The 24,228-nt window shown below is 40.4% G+C and overlaps 1 long non-coding RNA gene across 1 annotated transcript in view; it reads right to left on the reverse strand.

The window, feature by feature from the left end:
* Positions 1–727: 727 nt before the first annotated feature.
* LOC148777551 (uncharacterized) overlaps positions 728–24,228 on the reverse strand; it is a 136,938-nt gene continuing 113,437 nt past the window's right edge. The window contains exons 2-3 of the long non-coding RNA XR_016037555.1: positions 15,291–15,423; positions 728–6,376 (exon numbers count right to left, since the gene is read on the reverse strand). This is a non-coding gene — a long non-coding RNA (uncharacterized LOC148777551). The remainder of the gene's footprint in view (positions 6,377–15,290; positions 15,424–24,228) is intronic.

Genomic DNA, 24,228 nt, shown 5'->3' on the forward strand with positions numbered 1-24,228 from the left:
TCAAAAGCATCAGTTCTTCGGCGATCAGCTTTCTTCACAGTCCAACTCTCACATCCATACATGACCACGGGAAAAACCATAGCCTTGACTAGACAGACCTTAGTTGGCAAAGTGTTGTCTCTGCTTTTTAATATGCTGTCTAGGTTGGTCATTACCTTCTTTCCAAGGAGTAAGTGTCTTTTAATTTCTTGGCTGTAATCAGCATCCGCAGTGATTTTGGAGCCCCCAAAAATAAAGTCTGACACTGTTTCCACTGTTTCCCCATCTATTTCCCATGAAGCGATGGAACCAGATGCCATGATCTTTGTTTTCTGAATGTTAAGCTTCAAGCCAACCTTTTCACTCTCCTCTTTCACTTTCATCAAGAGGCCTTTGAGTTCCTCTTCACTTTCTGCCATAAGGGTGGTGTCATCTGCATATCTGAGGTTATTGATATTTCTCCTGGCAATCTGGATTCCAACTTGTGCTTCTTCCAGCCCAGCGTTCCTCATGATGTATTCTGCATATAAGTTAAATAAGCAGGGTGACAATATACAACCTTGACGTACTCCTTTTCCTATTTGGAACCAGTCTGTTGTTCCATGTCCAGTTCTAACTGTTGCTTCCTGACCTGCATACAGGTTTCTCAAGAGGCAGGTCAAGATCCATATAGATTAATACTAATTCTTGCCATACAAGGTAATATTCCAAGGTCCTGGGGATTAGGACTTGGACATACCTTTGGGGGACCACCATTCAACCCACTGATAAATATAAAATTGGTATCTTCAATTCAGTTCAACTTAATTCTACTCAGCAATCATCTCAATTCAGTTCAGTCACTCAGTCGTGTCCAACTCTTTGCCACCCCAATGACTGCAGCACACCAGGCTTCCCTGTCCATCACCAACTCTCGGAATATACTCAAACTCATGTCCATTGAGTTGGTGATGCCATCCAACCATCTCATCCTCTGTCATCCCCTTCTCCTCCGGCCTTCAGTCTTTCCCAGAATCAGGGTCTTTTTTCAAATGGGTCAGTTCTTCACATCAGGTCTAATGATGGAATATTTCTATGCTTAATGATAATAAATTTCACAGCACTCATCAGTATGCATAGTATTATTCCATTGCCATGTCTATCTATTCCACTAAGATGTGAATTGATTAAGGTGGTGACTAGGACTTGAATTATTTTATGATCAGGCCTAAGACAATGTCTGGTTTGTACTAGAAGCTCACTGAGTGAGTAGACTTGTGAATTGTAGCTGAATTGTGTGTATGAGTTATAATCGGAGTAGAACTTAGGAAGTGATTAGCTCTTTCTGAGAAAGCAAGGAGGGCTTCTAAGAGGAGATTCTTCAGTTGAGATTTGAAGGCTGAGATGCAATTTGCCAGCCAAAGGAGGAAGGGAATTCCAGGTGGAGGGAATACCATGGTTAACACACGGAGGTGTGAAATAGCATAGCAATTTAGGAAACTGTTGTGAAGACTGAGAAAATGCATGAAAACTATTCACACAGTACCCAGTATTTAGTAGTAGTGTTTTTAGCATGACTGTTTTTCCTGGAGTGTGGAGAGTGGATTCAGGAGATGAGGCTAAATACATTAGGCGGAGACTGGACTGCACTGGCCTTACTGTGCCATTCTGATCATCTTGGACTTCATCTCAAAGGCAATAGAGATGCAATGTGGGAGTAATGTGGTCAGATTTTTGTAAGGATTTTCATGCTTTATTAGATGTATACAAGTGGAAAGTCTTGAAATGCATGTTATAAAAATACATCTTGGGAGGGAAGCTCAAGAGGGAGGGGATATATACAGTTATGACTAATTCTCATTGTTGTATAGCAGAAACCAAACCAACATTGAAAAGCAATTATCCTCCAATTTAAAAAATACATCTAAAATTTATATTTTAATGACAGGATTTAAGATTGCAAGTGAAAGGCAGGAAGAGAGAAAGAATATCTATGGAATACCCTCCATGAAGACAGCCATGCTTGTGGCTACTTGGAAAAATTGCCCTGCATGTAGGCTATTCCCAAGCATCAAGAGCACAAATTCTCTCCTTCAAGAACCTGAGGTCCACATTTCCTTTGGGTCCATATGCCTTAGGTGAAAGCACCCAGCAGCCTTGCCTTTCTGTAAACACTAATACAAGTAATCTATTTGAGAAAATACTAGACGACTATATTGAAGTTATATAGGTATAGCATAAATTTTTCATCATGTGCTCTATTTTTTAAGGCATGTGTGTGTCATGGGCATCCACATGAAGTTGGAACACAGCTAGCACAGAGGAAAACCAAGAAAATTCTAGAATGGTCTTCATCAGATTAGGCACAGAAATTAATAGAAATAAAGCAGTTGACAGTCAAATAGGTAGTTGTTTTGGAGAAAAAGAATGAAATTAGTCAACAGTTAGATGGCTGGTTGGCTGCTGCTACTGCTGCTAAGTCACTTCAGTCGTGTCCGACTCTGTGTGACCCCATAGACAGAAGCCCACCAGGCCCCCCTGTCCCTGGGATTCTCCAGGCAAGAACACTGGAGTGGGTTGCCATTTCCTTCTCCAATGTGTGAAAGTGAAAGTGAAGTCGCTCAGTCATGTCTGACCCTTAGAGACCCCATGGACTGCAGCCTACCAGGCTCCTCCATCCATGGGATTTTCTAGGCAAGAGTACTGGAGTGGCTTGCCATTGCCTTCTCCGGCTGGTTGGCTGACTGTTCATTAAAACAGACATACCCAATGTACTGAGTGTAGTTCCCTGTGCTATATAGTAGGTCCGTGTTGGTTATATATTTTATATAGTAGTGTGTATATGTTATTCCCAAATTCCTCATTTATCCTCCCCTTCCCACCTTTCCCCTATGGTAATCATGTTTTGTTGTTTTTTTTTCTATATCTGTGAGTCTTTTTCTATTTTGTAATAACCTATATGGGAAAAGAATCTGAAAAGAATGCATATGTATAACTGAATCACTTCACTGTACACCTAAACTAACACAACATTATAAATCAACCACACTTCAATTTAAAAATTAATTAATTAAAAATATATACACAATAGTCTGCAGAGACTCCTGTGACCATCGGGAAGCAGCTTCACCATTTAAATGGAACTGAATTTTTTGGGTATGCCTCCATGCATGCTTGCAAGCTAGGTCACTTCAGTTGTGTCTGACTCCTTGCAACCCTACGGATCATAGCCTACCAGACTCCTCTGTCCTTGGGAATCTCCAGGCAAGAATACTGGAGTGAGTTGCCATGCTTCCTCCAGGGGATCTTCTCAACCTCATTGAGTGTTAATTCCCAGTTTTGAGAGTCTGGCATGGAAGTAGCACTCTAGAACGTTTTTTCTCATAGCAGCCTCCTCCTTTGATAAATGGCGTCATTTTAATGATCTTGAGGTTGTCTGGTGCTGATCTGGGCCTTGGCCTCCCAACCCCTCTTGCCAACAAAACGTTTATCACATGCTAACCTTCATTTGCAAGGGCTTAGAATTCACACAGCTGAATTTGAATGGAAATGACTGAGTTTTCGCATGCCTGCTTTAGATTTCAGGTCAAATTTCATTTTTTCATAGAGATCTTCCCAGGCCACTTCCTCTGAAATAGCCACCCCACCCTCACCCTAGTTGATCTCCATCTCTGCAACCTGTGTCGTGTAGAGACAGCTCTTATCACAGCCTCTAATATCTTGTTCATTTCTGTGTCCATCATATGTAAATTCCTTGAGGTCAGCACATTGTGTCCTGTTCACCTTTGTATTCACAACACATAGATGAGTAACTGGCATAGTTGTTGATCAGTAAATATTTCTTAAATGAATGAATGGATGTATGAATGCAGGGTGGAGTGAAGGAATAACTAAACTGATGAAGGAGCCAGAATTGATGCTACCAGGAAAGAGTTAAAAATATTCCCTTTTGGGAAATGGGTCAATCACTTCAGAATAGTAATTTATCATGGAAAAATATCAAGTTTAAATGGACACTTGTACAATGAGTCCTCCTTTGGACTTTTTGAAGACATACCCTCAATAACCTTTACTTTTGACAATAACAATGTCCATGTACCAGTCATGAGGAATATTCTGTACAAGAGCCAAATTGGATCCCTCAAGACCTGATCTTCACGATGCACATGAACTTTGGGGGGATGGGGCACTTTTCTAAGAAAAGAGAGGTCCTCTTACTTGCAAACAACAGAGATTAAACAGAATTAACACCTGTAAATATATGTGATATTATTGTATGTGATATTGTGACTTATAATAAGAAACATATATTCGGCCTTTATCCAATTTCTGGCACAGAGCTCCTAAAACCTTTGGAATTTCCTAAGTGATGAGAGCAATAAAGACTTCTTTTGTTGTGTTAACGAGATTACCTTGGCACCCACCTAAGGACAGGGGCTTGTTACCAGGAGACACAACCAATATTTTTATGACTATTTAAACAAAGACACAGAAGGTATGCTTACTAATTTTTCATATTTCAGAAAATTGGGGTGATTTCTTTGGTGATAATCAGATTTCAAAAGAAGCAGACAAAAAGATCAAAACTGAAAAATCCAACACTTCAGGCCAGAGAAAAAGTTTAACTGTCAGGTTAAAGAATGACTATGCAGTGATTTTTCTAAAAAGATGACACATAACGCATGCATAGCTATCTAGGACTGTAATGTCAAAGCTGAATCAGACAAAAGCTGGCTTAATTAGTAGTTTTAAATGATTGAACAATGGAACAGTTGAATGAACAAAACGACTAGCTAATAAATATTTTGAGACTTCACTGGGAAAAACTGGTCATTCAAAGGGTTGTATAAAGTATTTCCTTACAATCCTAACTGCAAATATTTGATAGATTACAAAGAGATAAAGTCCTCAAATCTGGCCTTATTAAAGGGACTGGCAGACTCCCTTACAAAGAAGCACTGAATTGCATGAGGGAATGGAGTCAGAAACCATCCAAGGTTCTCTAGGAGTCTTAGACAGACTTTTCATGGAGGAAGAGTACATGTCATAACCACCAGAGGGATCCTTTTCCCAGATCAGAAGAGAAACTGGTGAGATATTCCCTTCTCAGTATATTCCTAAACAAGAGAATATATTTGTTAAAAATCAAAATGTCCTTGATAAAAATGCCAGCTCTTTCACCAAAAGATTGTAGACTTAAGCATTTAGCTAATATCTCTAAGTCCCAGTCTTCTCATCTGTAAACGGGGGATAGCATTATCTACTTGATGAGGGAGTGTCCTTATTAAACCAGATAAAGAATGTGGTGGCTGCCATTCACTAAATACACAGTACATTGGGTTCAAGGTGGAGCATATGTTTTCAAGCCCATGCCAAGGCTGCGTTCCTGGGTGCAGTCCCTTGTCTGCTGCACTACCCTTCTAAAAATACATCAAATTGCATTTAATTATTCTGTCTTCTTTACAGTCTCTTGTATACATTTCTTTCTTTCTCTCTAAACTAATGGCTTAGCTTTTCTTATTTCCACTAGTAAAGTCACTGATCTCTAAGAAACGTATATACAGATATAGAACTGCACACATATGCACATGCACACACTGATAATACTTTTATGAAACTCTTAATAATTCTATCTTGGAAATAAGTGTGTCACCAAGGCAAACCGGTTACAAATAAGCATTTCCCTCAATTACAATATTTACAACTAAAATCTTCTAACTCCTGGGATTCAGACCTCATTTGCAAAGCTATGATAGTACAATTTCTCTTGGGCATGCATATTTTGAAATACAGAAGGAATATCTAAATGTTAAAACCATATTGGATGCAATTTTGCATTTCCTTTGCATGCACACTGTGTGTTTAAAAGCAGGGATCTGTAAGTTTATGTGTAAAAGACAAACCAATATTTGTGGTCTTTCCTAGTTTCTGTCAAACTTCTCATAGGAGATCCTGAGATCACCTTCAGAGAGATGGGGAGCTCTTCCTGGGCCAGAAAGAATAGCAGTCTTTATGGGGGAGGGCAGGGACTAAATTCCATGCACCTCACTGCCGAATATGTACCACATTCTCTTCATGCCAAGAAACTCTGGGCTTCCCAGGTGATGCTTTAGTAAGAACCCTCCTGCCAGTGCAGGAGACATAAGACCCATGGGTTCAGTCCCTGGGTCTGCGAGGTCTCCTGGAGGAGGGCATGGCAACCCACTCCAGTCTTCTTGCCTGAAGAATCCTACGGACAGAGGAGCCTGGAGGGCTACAGTCCACGGGGTCGCAAAGAGTCAGACATGACTGAAGCTACTTATAACGCGTGCAGCTCTGTAGATCAACCCTCCACTCAGTTCCCTTCTGGATATCAGAGATCATTTTTGCTGTGAAAAGTTCATTCATCCAAAAATGCCAGGTCAATGGGTCACCTCTCCTGAGAGAAACAAAGAAGAAGGTTATTGACATTTACTTGACACCAGATATTTCCTGGCACTGTGAAAAGCACTGTTTCTAAATGAATCCTCAAGACAAATCTACAATACTTTGTTGTGCTGCCCTCATAGCAAAGATAAGCTGCTGCTGCTGCTAAGTCACTTTGGTCGTGTCCGACTCTGTGTGACCCCATAGACGGAAGCCCATCAGGCTCCCCCGTCCCTGGGATTCTCCAGGCAAGAACACTGGAGTGGGTTGCCATTTCCTTCTCCAAAAGATAAGCTACCTGAGGCTTAATCAAGTTAACTTGATTGACGAGTCTCTTGATGACAGAGAAATTCTAAAATGACAGATTCTTCCCACACCCAAACCTGGTAAATCAGAATGGGGGCTGGCAGTAGAGCAGAAGCTGAATTCTAAAACAAGCACCTTAGGTAATTCTGATGGTTTTTTAATGAATCACTGAGGTGGATCATGAAAAGTGCCCTTTCTTAGATCCATTAAATATTTGTTATCTTCTGTTGAAATAATTTGTTTTACTTTGCACCAAACAACAATTTTAGTTCCATTGCCATGTCTTTATGTTAAAATCGAGGCTAATGCAATTCTATGCCTAGGTATTTATCTAAAAGAATTGAAAACAGGTACTCAAAACAGTACATGGACACTCATGTTCAAAGCAGAATGTCTCACAATTGCCAAATGTGGAAACAGCCTAAACATCCATTGTTGGATGATTGCATAAACAGATCTTTATATATACACAGAATGGAATATTATTTAGTCATGAAAGGGAACATAATACATATTCACACTACAGCATGGATGAACTTCCAAAATACTTTGCTAAGAGAAAGAAACCAATTGCAAAACATCACATAGTCTGTGATTCTGTGTACATGTAATAGCCAGAATAGGTAAATCCATAGAGGCAGAATGCAGGTTGATATTTTCCAAGGGTTGTGAGATAGCGGTATCAGGGAAAACTGCTTAATGAGTAACGGATTTTACTTAGGAGTAATGGGAATGATTCAGAATGAGATAGAAGAGGTTTCACGACACTGAGTGTACTAAATGCCTCTGAATTACCATAAAATGATAATTTCACGATATATGGATTTCACCTCAATAAATAGTTTTTTAAAAACAGGGGCTACTACTGTTAGCTCCTAACTTGCCTTGACATTTGGTCCAAGATTGCTGCTAAGAGTATTTTCTTTGTTGCGGAAAGTAATAGAGATGGTTTACTTCATCATTTTCTTGAATTAAGGGCCTAGAACTCTATGACCAACAGATGGCGCTCTAGTTCCAGTTGCCACAGTTCTCTGCTTATTCCACAGAAAGGGCTGTCTCCATTAATGAAAAGAGAATAAACAGATGTGCTTCAGCACTGTTCTATAGTTGGAGAAATTGACTAATATTCCTCAACTTCCCTTAGAAATACCTTTCAAGCTAATCACTAACTGAGTGTAAAGCCGGGACTTTGAGTACAAACATCACACATAAAATTGCTTATGGTGACCAAAACAGCAAGGATGACAGAAAAGCAACAGTTTTACAGGCATATAGACCTGGATTCTAATTCAAATTCCACCATTTGCACCTGAAATCTATTTGCAAATTCTCAGCCGAAAGTCTTAATTGCTTATGCTTTCTCTTAAATACTGATGTGACACTATCGATAGGGCAGAAAGCTCACAATATATTTTTAAGTGAGAGAATAAAACAGGTTGCAGAGCAGTATTATATGGTAGCACTAATTTTGTTTAAAAAAAAAAACTATATATATCTGGTAAGATATACATTAACATATTAATGTTGCTTAACTCTGGATTATGAAACTAGAGCTGATTTCCACATTCTTAATACTTTTCTGAATTTTTTAGATTTTCTTTAATAAATATGAATGAATTTCTATACACACACAAGCAAAAAACACACAAGTACCTTTTTAATGTACTACAATTAAAGATAGGTATATATCAGAAGTGGACAAGTCAAGACTCCCTCTGTGAACGAATTGAATACATAGAGAGATTGCTCTCAGAGCTCACACACAGTGTTCCAGGTTCTCCCTCCTACTTTAGAATTCTCCCAGGTTGGACTAGTGGTAGAGAACCTGCCTGCAATGCAGCAGACTAAAGAGAAGTGGGTTTGATCCCTGGGTCAGGAAGATCCCCTAGAAGAGGAAATAGCAACCCAATCCGGTTTTCATGCCTGGAGAATCCCATGGAGGAGCCTGGAGGGCTACGGTCCATGGGGTTGCAAAGAGTCAGACACGACTGAAGTGGCTTAGCACATGGGGGTAGGGGGTTAAATGAAGTCCAGCTGTGCTTCTATTTGCCAGCTGTTCAGGCCGGCACATGAAAACAGTATCTACTAGCTATTCAAACAATTAATTGGAAAGCAGTTGTCCTCATAATGTGGACTCATGCTAAACACCCTCTCAAAAATAAACTGACATACCAATGTCAATATTTCTTACTGATTCATGAGACAAAACCTTTGAATTCATAATAAATTTGGGAATATTTATACAAAATTTTAAACACATATATATTTTGGACCCAACACCCTCATTTCTAGGACTCTGACCTATAGAAAGACATATGCATGTGCTAACATTCTTGGTCAAGAATTGAACAGGGAAGCATTGTTTATAAGAAGGAAAATTCCACTAACAGGGAAATAATTTTAACATTATGAGACGTTCATATTATGGAATGCTATGCAGCTGTTAAATAGAATGCTACAGAATTCTAAATATGAACATGGAATAATCTCCCACACACAGTAAATGGTGGCGGGGGGAGGGAAACTATAACAAAAATGACAAAATGTATGTGTTAAAAACTACATTATGTGCACGAATATGTATACATGTTTCTATATGTAAATATACAGAAATATTTGTAAAGATCTAGAAAGATGAATACCTAGTAATACTTATTGACAATTACTACGTGTAAGGTTTTTTTTAAAAAAAAACTTTGTATTTTCTGAATTGTCTTAATTTATATAATACACACAAATACACATGCCTACTAATTGCCTACCATCTGCCTACTATGTACAGGTTCTGATTAAGTTCTGGGGATATAGCAGTGACCCAGAAACAGCCTATTCTCAAGAGAGCTCACAAAGTAGAGGTTTATCCCTGGGGCTTTTCATAGGCACTATGATCTCACCAGACAGTGAATAATTGTTTCTACAACTTGATCAGACAACTTGTGCTCTTGGGCCCTCCTTCACACTCAGAATTCTCCTTAAGAGAAAAAGAAAAATACAAGCCTAGATTGAAATGTAAGAAATAAAAATTTTTAATGTCTAGAAGAAAATATAAAAGGTTTATTCAGTAAGAGTTTTTTTAAGACAAAAACAAATCATAAAAGAAAATATTGATAAATTTGATCATATTAAAATTTAATATAGCTATTTGTAAAAGCATCTGAAATAAAATTAAGAGGAAATGTTATAAATTTGAAGAGGAGATTTGCAACAGAGAATTAACAAGGAAACAGAAGCCATAATGTGTTAAAATACCTGCAAAAAAAAAGACAAACACTTAAAAGGAAAAAATGGGAAAAAATATCAAGCAGGTATTTTATAGGTAAAAATCACAAATACTGAATATACACATGAAAAGATGGTCACCTTCATGAGTAATCACAGAAAAGCAAATTAAGACTACAATGAGATCTCTGTAAATTTGGATCAAAAGCAGTTCTACTAACTCAGTGTTATGTACACTTCCTACTTTGTCATGTACACTTTCTACAGTGTTATGTACACTTTCTACTAACTCAGTGTTAAGTACATCTTCCTCAGCCAGCCGCATTTGACCTATTTCTTACATCACGTGTTTCCCATGAGTGTCAGACCTCTTTAAGAGATGCTAAAGAATTAGAGTCTAGTAGAAAGAACGTGGAATTTAGAGCATTAGGATATGACTTCAAGCCTGGCTTACTTACTGAATAGATCAAATTACTTAACTTTTCTGGGTTTCAGTTTATTCATCCAGAAAATGTAGAACATATTTATATTTGTCAGGACTTATTTATTTGCAATTCAATTAGTTTTCAAACACAATTCAAGATAGCTCCAAGAACAAGTTCAGGTACTTCACATTCTGGAAGTTCAGGAATCAGCACAGTTCCATCCAGAATGCCATAGGTCCCTTTTCCCATCCCTCTTCGCTTCCTCTTCCCAAATGCTCACTTCTTTATAGGCTTTTGGTGGCTCAGACGGTAAAGGGTCTGCCTGCAATGCGGGAGACCTGGATTCGATCCCTGGGTCGGGAAGATCCCCTGGAGAAGGAAATGGCAACCCATTCCAGTACTCTTGCCTGGAAAATTCCATGGACAAAGGAGCCTTGTAAGCTACAGTCCATGGGGTCGCAGAGTCAGACACACTGAGCGACTTCACTTCACTTGTATGCAAACCAATTCTTCATCATTTGGTGGGGAAAACTACTTCTACTTGACCCAGGATCACTTCCAGTTTAGCAAGCACAGAGGGGAAAAAAAGTTGGCAGTGGGGGGTGGAAAACATTCCATCATTCAACATTTAATTGGTCATTCTTGAGTCACCTGCTCTTGTCTAAGCCAATCACTGCTCCTGAAAGGATAAGCTATTAAAATTGGTCCACTTGGGATCACATGTTCTCCTCTGAGAGCAAAGGAGCATACAATAGCAGATTCCCACAGCATATAGGGGTGGTGTACAGACAAAAATATCAACTTTTCACTCCAATAATAATTCCTCTACTCATGAAGGTTGAAAATTTGGGACAGAGTGCATTGTGTATTGTAAAATACACTGAGACTTGGGTTAAAATAATTTTTGTAAAAAAATAATATGAAGAAATTGAAAGAGAGAAACATAAGAACACATTAATGAGGCATCTGTTCAAAACCAGTCTTTTCTGGTGTAAAATTAGGAAAGCTGTTATAGAATCTTCAGAAAGCAAATTATCTACAAAATGAAGGAACTGTACATTAGTTTTATGTTTCAGTTCAGTTCCGTCACTCAGTCGTGTCTGACTCTTTGCGACCCCATGAATCACAGCACACCAGGCCTCCCTGTCCATCACCAACTCCCGGAGTTCACTCAAACTCATGTCCATCGAGTCGGTGATGCCATCCAGCCATCTCTTTACACATTGTTTTTTTTTTTTTTTTGAGAAATGAAAGCTTCAGTAAAATCCCCAATGTCTTTATGGGTCTACAATCCGTTAAATGTCTCATTTTCTATCAAGAACTAAATGTGCTCAGGGGTGTGAAAGTGTCATGACCACTTAGCTTAATGGGTGTGAAGTAAATGCTCTCTTTTCTAGAGGGAAAATCTTTTCTAAAGATCATTGTAACATTTCCAGAGCTTGACACATTTTTATAAAATTGGACAGTTGGTAGTAACCCACAAAGTTCATCAAGTCTCTGCCACAGCTTTAGAATGACAATCAAAACACTCCAGGGAAATAACTATCTTGAAATAGATTTTTAAAAATATCTTCTAGAGACAGTGTCTCTGGGGAATCTAGATTTCACACAATAAATCAAGATCCACCTTCACTTCTTTTCTTCCGTCTGCTGGAAAATAATTGGATTATACTACAGCTCCCAGGGCAGTGGTTCACAAACCTGGTTATTCATTAGAACCGCATGGGGAGCTTTGTAAAATACAGATTTCTAGGTAGAAAAGGGTAGGTAATTTAGAAAAAAGAAATCACTTTCAGTAACCCCATAGTCATTACTTCTACTATGTTATATACTGTGGTATGCAGAATGATCCCTTCCCTCAAAATGACCACAGAAACTCTGAATATGTTACACAGCAAAAAGGACTTGTAGATGCAATCAAGTTTATGGTCATTAAGATGAGGAGGAAGAGGATACTCTGTATTGTCCAGGTTGGCCAATCTTATCTTATAAATCCTTAAAATGAAGGAATTTCCCACATATGGTCAGAGAGAGATGGAGCACTCAAAGGAAGCACACAGAGGTGCCACAGTGCTGGCGTTAAAGGCAATGGAGAGAGATGTGGGGCCAGGGAGTGCAGGTGACATCCAGCTTTTGGAAATAACAAAGAAATAGGTTCCCATCTAGATCCTTTAAAAAGTAACATAGTCCCCACGATGCCTTGATTTTAGCCCAGAGAGACCTGCACTGGACTTCTGACCCACTGAAAATTAAGATAGTATCTTTCTATTGTTTAAACTACCAAATTTGAGTTAATTTGCTACAGCAGCAATAGAGAACTAATACACATGTTGAAAAATTTCTTGCTTACACTCTGTTCTCATGGACGGAGGAGCCTGGTGGGCTACAGTCCATGGGGTTGCAAAGAGTCGGACACGACTAAGCAACAAACACACACACAGACGCTGTTCTCCAGTACAAGTTCTGCTCAGAGGAATAATACCTTAAAAATCCTGTATATAAATGGCTTTTTAATTTTACCAACAACTATTTGTTTCATGTCAATGGTGTTTTATCATGTGAGATAGGAAGACTATCAATATTCCCATTTAATAGATGTGGAAGCTGAGGTGAGATCATGAAGTGACTTGCTCAAGGTTGCAGAGTTGGTAAGCACGTGGTTGGACTGGAATGTGAATTCTTTTCTTCTGACTTCCCCAACTCCAACTCCTTATACCAATCATTTAAGCTAGAAGGAATAGATACCGATGCCTTTATCTTTATTTTGTGGATATAGAAACTTTTGCTATAAGAGGAGTTAAATGATCAGAATTCCTCACTTTTAACTTGTAATTAATTGCTCCTTGTGATTTTTATCTCCACCTATAAGATAAAGTGTATACATCCAGGTATAGAACCGGCAGGATATCTCAAAGCGGGAGGAACTTAAGATTCAGATGAAAACAAACCTGATTTATAACAATGACTAATAACAAGTTATATAACATCCTTGAATCTCACTTTTCTCATTTGTAAAATACAAATAGTTAGATCTACTTGACAAAGTTGTGAAAAGGATCCAATGGGAACTTCGCATTTAAATGAAGCCCCTGGCATGTATGCATATGCAGGTATGTCATGTCAGCGTATGACATCAATTTCATATATACTTTGTGTCCTCATACAAACAGAGTCCAAATTTTCAGTCTGTCCTAAGTCACTAATCTTAGCTCCAATCAAATTAATAAATCCAATTTAAGAAAGGGTTAAGGGGAAAACATGTCTCCTTCCTTTATTTATTTATAAACAAATAAATTTTATATAAGAAGATTTTGTATAAGATTGATATAATCAACAAGGACCTACTGGCTAGCACAGGGAGCTCTATTCAATACTCAGTAATAATCTATATGGGAAAAGAATCTGAGAAACAATAGATATATGTATATGTGGAACTAAATCATTTTGTTGCACACCTGTAACTAACACAGCATTATAAATCAACCATACTCCAATATAAAATAAAAATTAAAAATTAAATAAAATAGAAAAACAAAATTTTAGAAGTCCCTTTGCCCTTCCTGAGCCCCAAAAGAGAACTTTCATGAGTGTAAAGATTGGCATTAATCTTCTAGATTTCCATCTACCAGAGACACAGGAAAAGATGAACCCTGACCTCAGTGAACTTTGTTAGGAGATACTGTGATCATGTTCAAATCTGTTTTGTTTGTATGTGTCTCATCAGATGCCTTGACATTGAACAGAGAGCCCCCAGAATGCTGTGCAAATTTATTTTCACAATCATTTAAAAATAAAGTAGTACTTGATATAAACTGTACATGAAACAACAGACTGGTTCCAAATAGGAAAAGGAGTACATCAAGGCTGTATATTGTCACCTTGCTTATTTAACTTATATGCAGAGTACATCATGAGGAACGCTGGGCTGGAAGAAGCACAAGCTGGAATCAAGATTGCTGGGAGAAACATCAATCACCTCAGATATGCGGATGACACTACCCTTATGGCAGAAAGTGAAGAGGAACTCAAAAGCCTCTTGATGAAAGTGAAAGAGGAGAGTGAAAAGGTTGGCTTGAAGCTCAACATTCAGAAAACAAAGATCATGGCATCTGGTCCCATCACTTCATGGGAAATAGATGGAAAAACAGTGGAAACAGTGTCAGACTTTATTTTTGGGGGCTCCAAAATCACTGTGGATGCTGATTGCAGCCAGGAAATTAAAAGACGCTTACTCCTTGGAAGGAAAGTTATGACCAACCTAGATAGCATATTAAAAAGCAGAAACATTACTTTGCCAACAAAGATCCGTCTAGTCAAGGCTATGGTTTTTCCCGTGGTCATGTATGGATGTGAGAGTTGGACTGTGAAGAAAGCTGATCGCCGAAGAACTGATGCTTTTGAACTGTGGTGTTGGAGAAGACTCTTGAGAGTCCCTTGGACTGCAAGGAGATCCAACCAGTCCATTCTAAAGGAGATCAATCCTGGGTGTTCATTGGAAGGACTGATGCTAAAGCTGAAACTGCAATACTTTGGCCACCTCATGCGACAAGTTGACTCACTGGAAAAGACTCTGATGCTGGGAGGGATTGGGGGTGGGAGGAGAAGGGGACGACTGAGAATGAGATGGCTGGATGGCATCACCAACTCTGTGGACATGAGTTTGGGTGAACTCCGGGATTTGGTGATGGACAGGGAGGCCTGGCGTGCTGTGATTCATGGGGTCACGGAGAGTCGGACACGACTGAGCGACTGAACTGACCTGATATAACTCTAGAAGGAAATTTGGATTAGCACAAATCCTTCTCACTTTCTATATATACAACATTATATAAATAAAAGGCATCATTTTTAAAGAAAATGGAAATGGTATGGGAAATGGGATTAGAGACTGTTTTTTTATTGTAGTATAAAGATCTAGTTGTGTTGGAATATCTTTCGCATTCCTATCAAGACAAATGGTAATAATATATTACTTACAGAAATTTTGAAGAAGAAATATTTCTTTACCAAGAGTTATTCTTCACATAGACTGTCATTTCAACTGAAGAGTGGAGAAAGCATTTTATGAAGAATCATCAGAAAGAGTTCTTTCCTACTCCATGATTTCCCTCTGTGATAAAAAAAAAATTAGAGGAATTAGGAATAGATGTGTTGTTTTCATTCCTTTGTTGTATAAATCATAAAATACAGCTATGCTTTCCCACTAAACATTGGCAATAGCATATCACAATAGACACACTCCTTGTAGCTATGAAGCACTTCTCAAATCTTTGTATATTTATGATGACATGTATTCTTACATCCTCATGAATAGATAAGAAAGGCTCAAAAATCTGCATAAACAGTCTGAGTACAATCAAGGACTCCTAGCATAAAGATAGAACCTCCAGTCCTCAAGGACTTCTCCACCTAAGCCTCCTAAAAGTTCAACATACTTCACATTGAGTTCAACACCTCCCTCCACCTCTTCCCAGCCTATTCCTCCTCTGGTTTTTCCCTTTCTAGATGGTAGCAGCCCCCCTCCTTCCTTCTGGCTGTCAGTCTGGGATCTGGCATTTTCCCTTCACCATTAGTAAATGAGCCTAACAATCCGCCCTCTAAATATCCCTTAACTCCAGACAGACCAGCACTTCCCAAGTCCCGGCTTGCAACCTCTGCCACCTGGATGTGAGATACCATTTCTCAGCCAACCACTTGCCCTGCTCCCCCTTCTTTCTTCCCTACTGACACCCAGCTTCTTGAACACCACTCACGAGGCTCCCCTACCCAATCATCCCCACCCCGCCCCCCTCAGGAGTATGGCCACACTCCCGAGCATGGCTTGAAATTCTTGCTCAGATCCTTAACGGAGAACCTATCTTTGTTCATTGTCTGCAAGTGCCCCAAACCCTTGAAGTTTGCCTCATGTGTGGCCTGCCCCTCTGCTGCTCTGCCCCTTTATGAATCTGCTATCCTTACCAGCTGAATGAAGTCTCTCCACCCATCTACCAATAAAATCCTACCTGTCATTTAAAAGTTCTTAGGATGCCCTTCCTTAGGAAGCTTCCTGTCCCCTAAACTTGCCCCAGAAAGGAGTTCCTATCCTTCTTGTACTGCATCCCTTCTATGTGTTGTAACTTTACTTGTTTGTCTCCCTCATTAGATGATAAGCTCCTTAAGGGCTTTTTGTCCATCCCAGGGTGTGGCATGTGGTTAAATATTCAATAATTGCTTTCTGGGTGAATGAATAGATCTAGGCTAACATTTTCCCTTGTCAAATGAGATCATGTAGTTGCAGAGAGGTTAAGCAACTTGCTTGAGGCCACGTAGTTAAATTATAGAAGTAGCAATAAAGACTGACATCTGTGTTTCAGATCTCAGCCTAGTAATTACTCTGTGCATCCAGCCGCTTTTGTGTTGATATGATTATGTCCTATGGCAAAGCTTCCCTGGGTTTCTCTCTGTATTAATGGACTTTTACTTTGGGGCTGGGTTTGCCTTTTTAGTATGGATACCTTGATTTTCCCTGGGGAAAATCATTCATGTATTCTTGGTGTGTGTGTGTGTGTTTAGTCGCTTCAGTCATGTCTGACTCTTTGCAACCCCATGGACTGTAGCCCACCAGACTCCTCTGTCCATGGAATTCTCCAGGCAAGAATACTGGCGTGGGTTGCCATGCCCTCCTCCAGAGGATCTTCCTGACCCAGGGATCGAACCCAGCCTTTTATGTCTCCTGCATTGGCAAGCGGATTCTTTACTACTTGCGCTGCCTGGTGCCTGTAGTTAAAATGTGCTTCGCAGGCAGCACTAGTGGTAAAGATGATCTGTGTGGGATTCGGAGGGTAGGCATGAAGGCAGCCGTGTCGTTCTGATGTCTGAGCCAGCTGGGGAAGAGGCCTGGATACTGCCCATCACACGTGTACTGCGCTGGTGGCTGACTTGGCTTTGTGTCTGTGGGGAAGCAGCCGGGTTCCCGTCAACTCCGCCTTCCCTCAGACTTCCCTGCAGTTTCCTCGACTCTGGGGCCACAGGAGTCCCGTGTGGACTGGAGATGATGAGAGTGACGGAGGTTCCCATCCCACCGCGTGGGTCCCAGCTTGCAGGCACGAGTGCCAGTTTCTTCTCAGTCCTTCCCACTTCACATCTAGCTTCCTTATAGCTAGCTCGGAGATCTTCATGCTCTAGTATCCGAGATGAAGACCACCTTACAGAAACTGGTTAACCAGCCTCTACAATTGCACAGGCCAGATTCTTACAATAGGGCTTCCCTTGTGGCTCAGACGGTAAAGAATTAGCCTGCAATGCAGGACACCTGGATTCGATTCCTGGGTTGGGACAATCCCTTGGAGAACAGCATGGCAACCCTTTCCAGTATACTTGCCTGGAGAATCCCCATGGACAGAGGAGCCTGTTGGGCTACAGTCCATGGGGTCACAAGGAGTTGGACATGACTGAGTGACTAAGCATAGCACAGTTCAATTCCTGTAATAAGCCCTTTAGTGTGAATTTGCACACACACACACACACACATATTTTTGATTGATTGAACTCTTCTCAATTTAGACCCAGACTGATACACAGTACTATCCCTGGACTTTTCCATAATGCAAATCAAGACACCTTCTTTCATGTTTAAGTGAGTGTGAATTTCGTTCCCATCACTTGCCGTTGAAAAGGACTAATATGCAGGATTATCATATTGTGACTAAGCAGCTTGATATCCTGAGGGCAGGATCTGTGCATTACTCATCCTTAATTTGCCAGCATCCAGCAGGCTGCCACGTACATAGTAGGCACTTGGCAAACATGTGATGAATAAATGGACAACAAATGGTTACCAAATAAAAATGTTCTCCTGGGGACCCAGAGTTAAAGCCTCAAAATGTGAATCATGTGGAAGAAGAAAAGCAGGATGAGTGGGAACTCCCAGCCTCTGGATAAAGCTATGAAGATCCTGGGACTAAGGGCAGCTGAGCCTTCCACCTGGCAACTGGGGTCCACTGGTGGGGAAGGAAAACACATGTTAGGCATCTCATGGTCATTACTAGCACAGCAGGTGTCCCGGGGCAGCCAGCCCTTGCACAAAAGTGAGCTTCCTGTCACTCCTGACCAGGATTCACTACATGGACAAAGCAGAAGTGGTACAGAAAGCTATTTTTTAACATAGAAAACTTAAAGTGTATCAGGTTCTGAGAAAAGTAAGCTTCTTAGAAAGATGATTTCATGGTAAGAAACCCCATGAATCATCTAAAGAATTTCTATCTGAACGAAAACTTAAATGCTAGCCATTCTTGGTTCCTGCCTAGAACACTTTAACAGATCTTAAGGAAGTAAGAGGTTCATGGGAACCACAAAGACAGACATTTCTGAGCAGAAATTTTCTCAATGATTTGGCTGATATTCAGTATAAGTGAATCAGATGATGAATCAGTTTATTTCCAAGTACAAATCTTTGCAGGGGAAAACACATGACATGTACATATTGAATCAAAATGGCAGAAGGGTGTGGTAGGCTGATAATGGCCCCCAAAGATACCCAGATCCTAATCCAGGAAACTGGGAATATTAATCTTATGTGGATAAAGTACCTTTGAGGAGGATCTTGAGATATAAAGTGAGGATCTTGAGATATAAAGAGTATCCTAGATTATCCTGGGCCTTAAATGCAACCATAAATCCTTATAAGAGGGAGGAAGAAAGGGATCTGGCTGTGTTGGAGAAGCTGATGTGAAGAAGCAGAGAGAGATTTAAAGATTCCTTGAGGATGGAATAAAGGACCATGAGCCAAGTAATGCAGTAAGACAGAGGGTGAAAAGGCAAGGAAAGGGACTCTCTCCAAAGCCTCCAAAAAGAGAATCTTGGTTTCATACTTAGAAAATCCATTTTGTACTTCTGACTCCCAAAACTGCAAGAGAATAACTGTGTGCTTTTTTTAAGCCATCAAGCTGGTGGTCATTTTACCTTTCCTTAGGTAGTCCCCTGGAGAAGGAAATGGCAACCCACTCCAGTGTTCTTGCCTGGAGAATCCCAGGGATGGTGGAGCCTGGTGGGCTGCCGTCTATGGGGTCGCACAGAGTCGGACACGACTGAAGCGACTTAGCAGCAGCAGCAGCAGCAGCAGGTAGTCCCCACTTAGGAATCTTGAGTACAACTCTTTTCCTCCGCTAGGGGGAGCTCAAGCTGTACATCAGTGAGTCATAGCAAATGCAAAAGACCAATTTGGTTTTCTTGTCTAACTATTTGAGTGAATTAGGAGACTGGGCTGTGAAGTCAGACATCCTGGATTCAAATCCTAGCTCTGTTTCTACTTCTAGTTATTGGAAAAGTTATTTGTCTTCTTTCTGCTCCCAATTCCCCATTGTAAAATGGGGATGATAATAGTGACCTGATAGAAAATTGTGGGAAATCATTGAACAGACACTTCACAACAGAGCATATCCAAATGGTAAAAAATACAAAAAGAAAACACGGTACCTCATTGCCTCATTGATCATCAGTTCAGCCCACAATAAACTACCACTGCATACCCAGCAGAAGGGCTAAAATAAAGACTAACGAGATCAAGTCTTGACAAAGAAGTGAAACAACTGGGATTCTCATACATGGCAACTAAGTGTAATTCTGTCCTCAGACCCAGTCAAGGGGGGCCCGCCCTGACCCTGCTCCACCCCATGGAGTGAGGAGCCCAAGAACATGCCCAGTTAGAACCTATATCCCTCCTCCCTGGCAACAGTCTAGACTCCCAGGACTCCAGAATTGGGCCTGAATTAGGCCTCTTCCCTAAGCTCAATTCCCAAAGGCAGGCCACATTGCTGGTGTGTGCAAACCGTGATCCAAGGAGTGGCCAAAGGGTGGCTGTGATGATGTGACCTATGCATGTTAGGCTGGTTGCAACGCAGGACCGAACCAAGGATGGGAAAGAATGTCAGATTTTGTGCTAACGAATGACAGATGGCTCTCCTCATGCTGAGTATAATGGGCAAAACCACTAGAAACTTTGGTTTGGCAGTATATCTGTATATATACACACATGTATAAACAACTATGTTGATTTCTGCTGGTTCTGGGCATATATATATATATATATACACACATGTACATGTACATATATAGTTCAGTTCAGTTCAGTCGCTCAGTCGTGTCTGACTCTCCGCGACCCCATGAATCATAGCACGCCAGGCCTCCCTGTCCATCACCAACTCCCAGAATTCACTCAAACTCATGTCCATCGAGTCGGTGATGCCATCCAGCCATCTCATTCTCTGTCGTCCCCGTCTCCTCCCGCCCCCAATCACTCCCAGAATCAGACTCTTTTCCAGTCAGTCAACTCTTCACATGAGGTGGCCAAAGTATTGGAGTTTCCACTTTAGCTCAGTCCTTCCAATGAACACCCAGGATTGATCTCCTTTAGAATGGACTGGTTGGACCTACTTGCAGTCCAAGGGGCTCTCAAGAGTCTTCTCCAACACCACAGTTCAAAAGCATCAATTCTTCGGCAATCAGCTTTCTTCACAGTCCAACTCTTACATCCATCCATGACCACGGGAAAAACCATAGCCTTGACTAGACAGACCTTGGTTGGCAAAGTAATGTCTCTGCTTTTTTAATATGCTATCTGGGTTGGTCATAACTTTCCTTCCAAGGAGTAAGCGTCTTTAATTTCATGGCTGCAATCAGCATCTGCAGTGATTTTGGAGCCCCAAAAAATAAAGTCTGACACTGTTTTTCCACTGTTTCCCCATCTATTTCCCATGAAGTGATGGGACCAGATGCCATGATCTTCGTTTTCTGAATGTTGAGCTTCAAGCCAACCTTTTCACTTTCCTCTTTCACTTTCATCAAGAGGCCTTTGAGTTCCTCTTCACTTTCTGCCATAAGGGTGGTGTCATCTGCATATCTGAGATAATTGATATCTCTCCCAGCAGTCTTGATTCCAGCTTGTGCTTCTTCCAGCCCAGCGTTCCTCATGATGTACTCTGAATATAAGTTAAATAAGCAGGGTGACAATATACAACCTTGACATACTCCTTTTCCTACTTGGAACCAGTCTGTTGTTCCATGTCCAGTTCTAACTGTTGCTTCCTTACCTGCATACAGGTTTCTCAAGAGACAGGTCAGGTGGTCTGGGATTCCCATCTCTTTCAGAATTTTCCACGGTTTATTGTGATCCACACAGTCAAAGGCTTTGGCATAGTCAATGAAGCAGAAATAGATGTTTTTCTGGAACTCCCTTGCTTTCTCCATGATCCTTCCGTTCCGTTCCGTCGCTCAGTCGTGTCCGACTCTTTGCGACCCTGTGGACTGTAGCCTACCAGGCTTCTCCGTCCATGGGATTCTCCAGGCAAGAATACTGGAGTGGGTTACCTTAGAGACATACAAATTGTCAGACAGAACTAGTATCACTATTCATTATAATGAATTCATTATAAACAACCAAATTTTCTTCACTGTTAAAGTGTGTAAATAAACTGCAGTATAGTCATACAATGGAGTAATGACACCAATGAAAATGAATAAACTACTGCTACAGCCGGCAATGTGGACAAAGCTCAAACATATAACACGGAACCAAAAGAGACCAGATACAAAAGAGTATGCGCCCTATGAGTCCACTTACATAAAGTTCAAAACCAGGCAGCACTAATCAGTACTGACAAGTCAGGAAGTGAGGGCTTCGGGGAGAGGAAGGTAGTGACTGGGGGTGTTGCGTGTCTCGGGGGTGCCACCAACGTTGTGTGTCTTGATCTGAGTTCCAGTTGCACAAGCATGTTTCACGTATGAAAGTTCCCGGAAACCTACACTTAGGATTTATGTGTGTCACGTATATGTTTTTTTTTAATAAAAATGTATTTAAAAAAGAAAACTGGTGTCTCATCTCATAGGCTTGTTATGGGGATTAAACAACTCAAGAGACCCAGGCTACTCAGACAGAGTATGTCACAGGGCGAGTGCTGTGTTTTACCTGGGATGTCAGCACTCTCTCTTTTTTCTTTATTAGAGTTTAGCTGCTTTATGATGCTGTTGTTAGTCTCTGCTGTAGAACAAAGTGGATCAGCTGTGTACACATATATCCCCTCAGTCGCACAAAGCACTGAGTAGAGTTCCCTGTGCTGTGCAGTAGCAGGTTGTCATTATTTATCTGTGTTACGCCTTGCACTGTATGGGTATATGTCAATCCCAATCTCCCGATTCATCCCAGCCCCCTTCCCCCGCCTTGGCCTCCATAGGTTTGTGCTCGACATTTGTGTTTATTTCTGCTTTGCAAATAGGCTCATCCATACCATTTTTCTAGATTCCACCTATGAGTGTTCATATATGATGTTTGTTTTTCTCTTTCTGACATACTCCACTCTATATGATAGTCTCTAAGTCCATCCATGTCTGCAAATGGTACGATTTTGTTCATGTTTTCAGGCTAAGTACTATATATATATTAATATCTATAATATACATATATATATATATTAGCACTCTTTCTAAAACCAATCCTGATTCTAACTCTCAGGTCTAAGATCTGAAGCACCTGCAAATGATCCTCACAGAACTTAGTGGCTCATCAGATAACTAGCAGCAGCAGTTAATGAACCCATCTAGTTGTCAGCTCCCAGACTTGGTGTCAGACATGAGACATGTCAGCACAACTCAGTATCAATAGGAAGGGAGCTCAAGGTCCCCGACCCCAATTCAGCAGAAGAGTCACTTGTCCCAGAACATCGATCCAGCATGTCTATGAGAAGCATTTGCACACTTTCTATATGTTGCATTGTGTGTTCTTTCACAATAATTGTTTCCTTCTATATGTGTCTCCCCGAGGTACCATAGGCTACGTGAGAGCAGAGACTGCCTCTTTTCTTTCTTTCTTCCCAGTGCTTAGCACTGCATCTGGCACATGAATGATTCTCAATAACGCTGAATCAAAAACAGAATTCCTGACCCATAGCAGACATGCAATACATGTTAATCCCATACCTCTCATCTTTTTCTCTTCTCTTTTTTTAAAATCGTTCTCGCTTTCTGAAGTTTTTTCTTCAACCAGAGGAACCTATATGATACGGCAGAAGGCTTTGAATCTCTTCATATGAGACCCTTTATCAGTCTAAACTAAATAATCTAAAGAGTTTAAATAGAAACAGTGACTGAGCTACCTTAAGGTGACTTCATACCCCCACTGCATACCATGATTACGCTCTTTAATGGGACAAATGTTTCCACTGGAGAAATTTATCACCAGCTTGTCATTTAAGCAGGAAACACCTGCAGTGGATGGGGTCTTTAAGGATGATGGGTAAAGCTTCCAAAGAATCATTCATGCTATGTGGAATGGAAGAGCAACAAACTCAACAGCTGATAGCAACCCAACCCACTTCATCTGGGGACAAACAGGTACAGCTAATGCACTTCACAGGCTCCCATGAATGCCATACGAAATGCCTGCAACCAGGGAAGCATGGGGTGGGGAAGAGGGAAAGATAGGTTCAGAAAGAGAACTCAGTATCCAGTGAGCATTTGCTTATTGTGCACAAGTACAATGTTTTGCACATAATTTATTAAAAGAAACAAGAAAATTACGAAACACTGATGTATAATTGTGCACAAAATGATTTTTTAAATATAAAAAATACATATGTGCACAATAATATATGAAAAGAAAGTTCATGGAATAATTGTTTGGAATAATGAAAAGTTAGAATCAATGGAAATGTTTATTGTTAAGAGAAAACTCAAACTATGATGCCATCATACTAGGGAGAGATATAGTTAATAAAAGAAACTGAAGTTCCTCTGTATGCACTGGCATCAAGGGATGTCCAAGTTATCAGAGAAAAAAAAAAGCACCTCAAAATAGTATATATTTATTTGCATAAAAATTTAAAATAAACATGCTTATAAAATGCACAGAAAATCATCTGGGAGAATTCATGCCAAAAGATGAATA

The sequence above is a fragment of the Moschus berezovskii genome, chromosome 6 (assembly GCF_049115385.1).
Source record: "Moschus berezovskii isolate FMDL1 chromosome 6, NW_MosBer_1.0, whole genome shotgun sequence".
Taxonomy (NCBI): Eukaryota; Metazoa; Chordata; class Mammalia; order Artiodactyla; family Moschidae; genus Moschus; species Moschus berezovskii.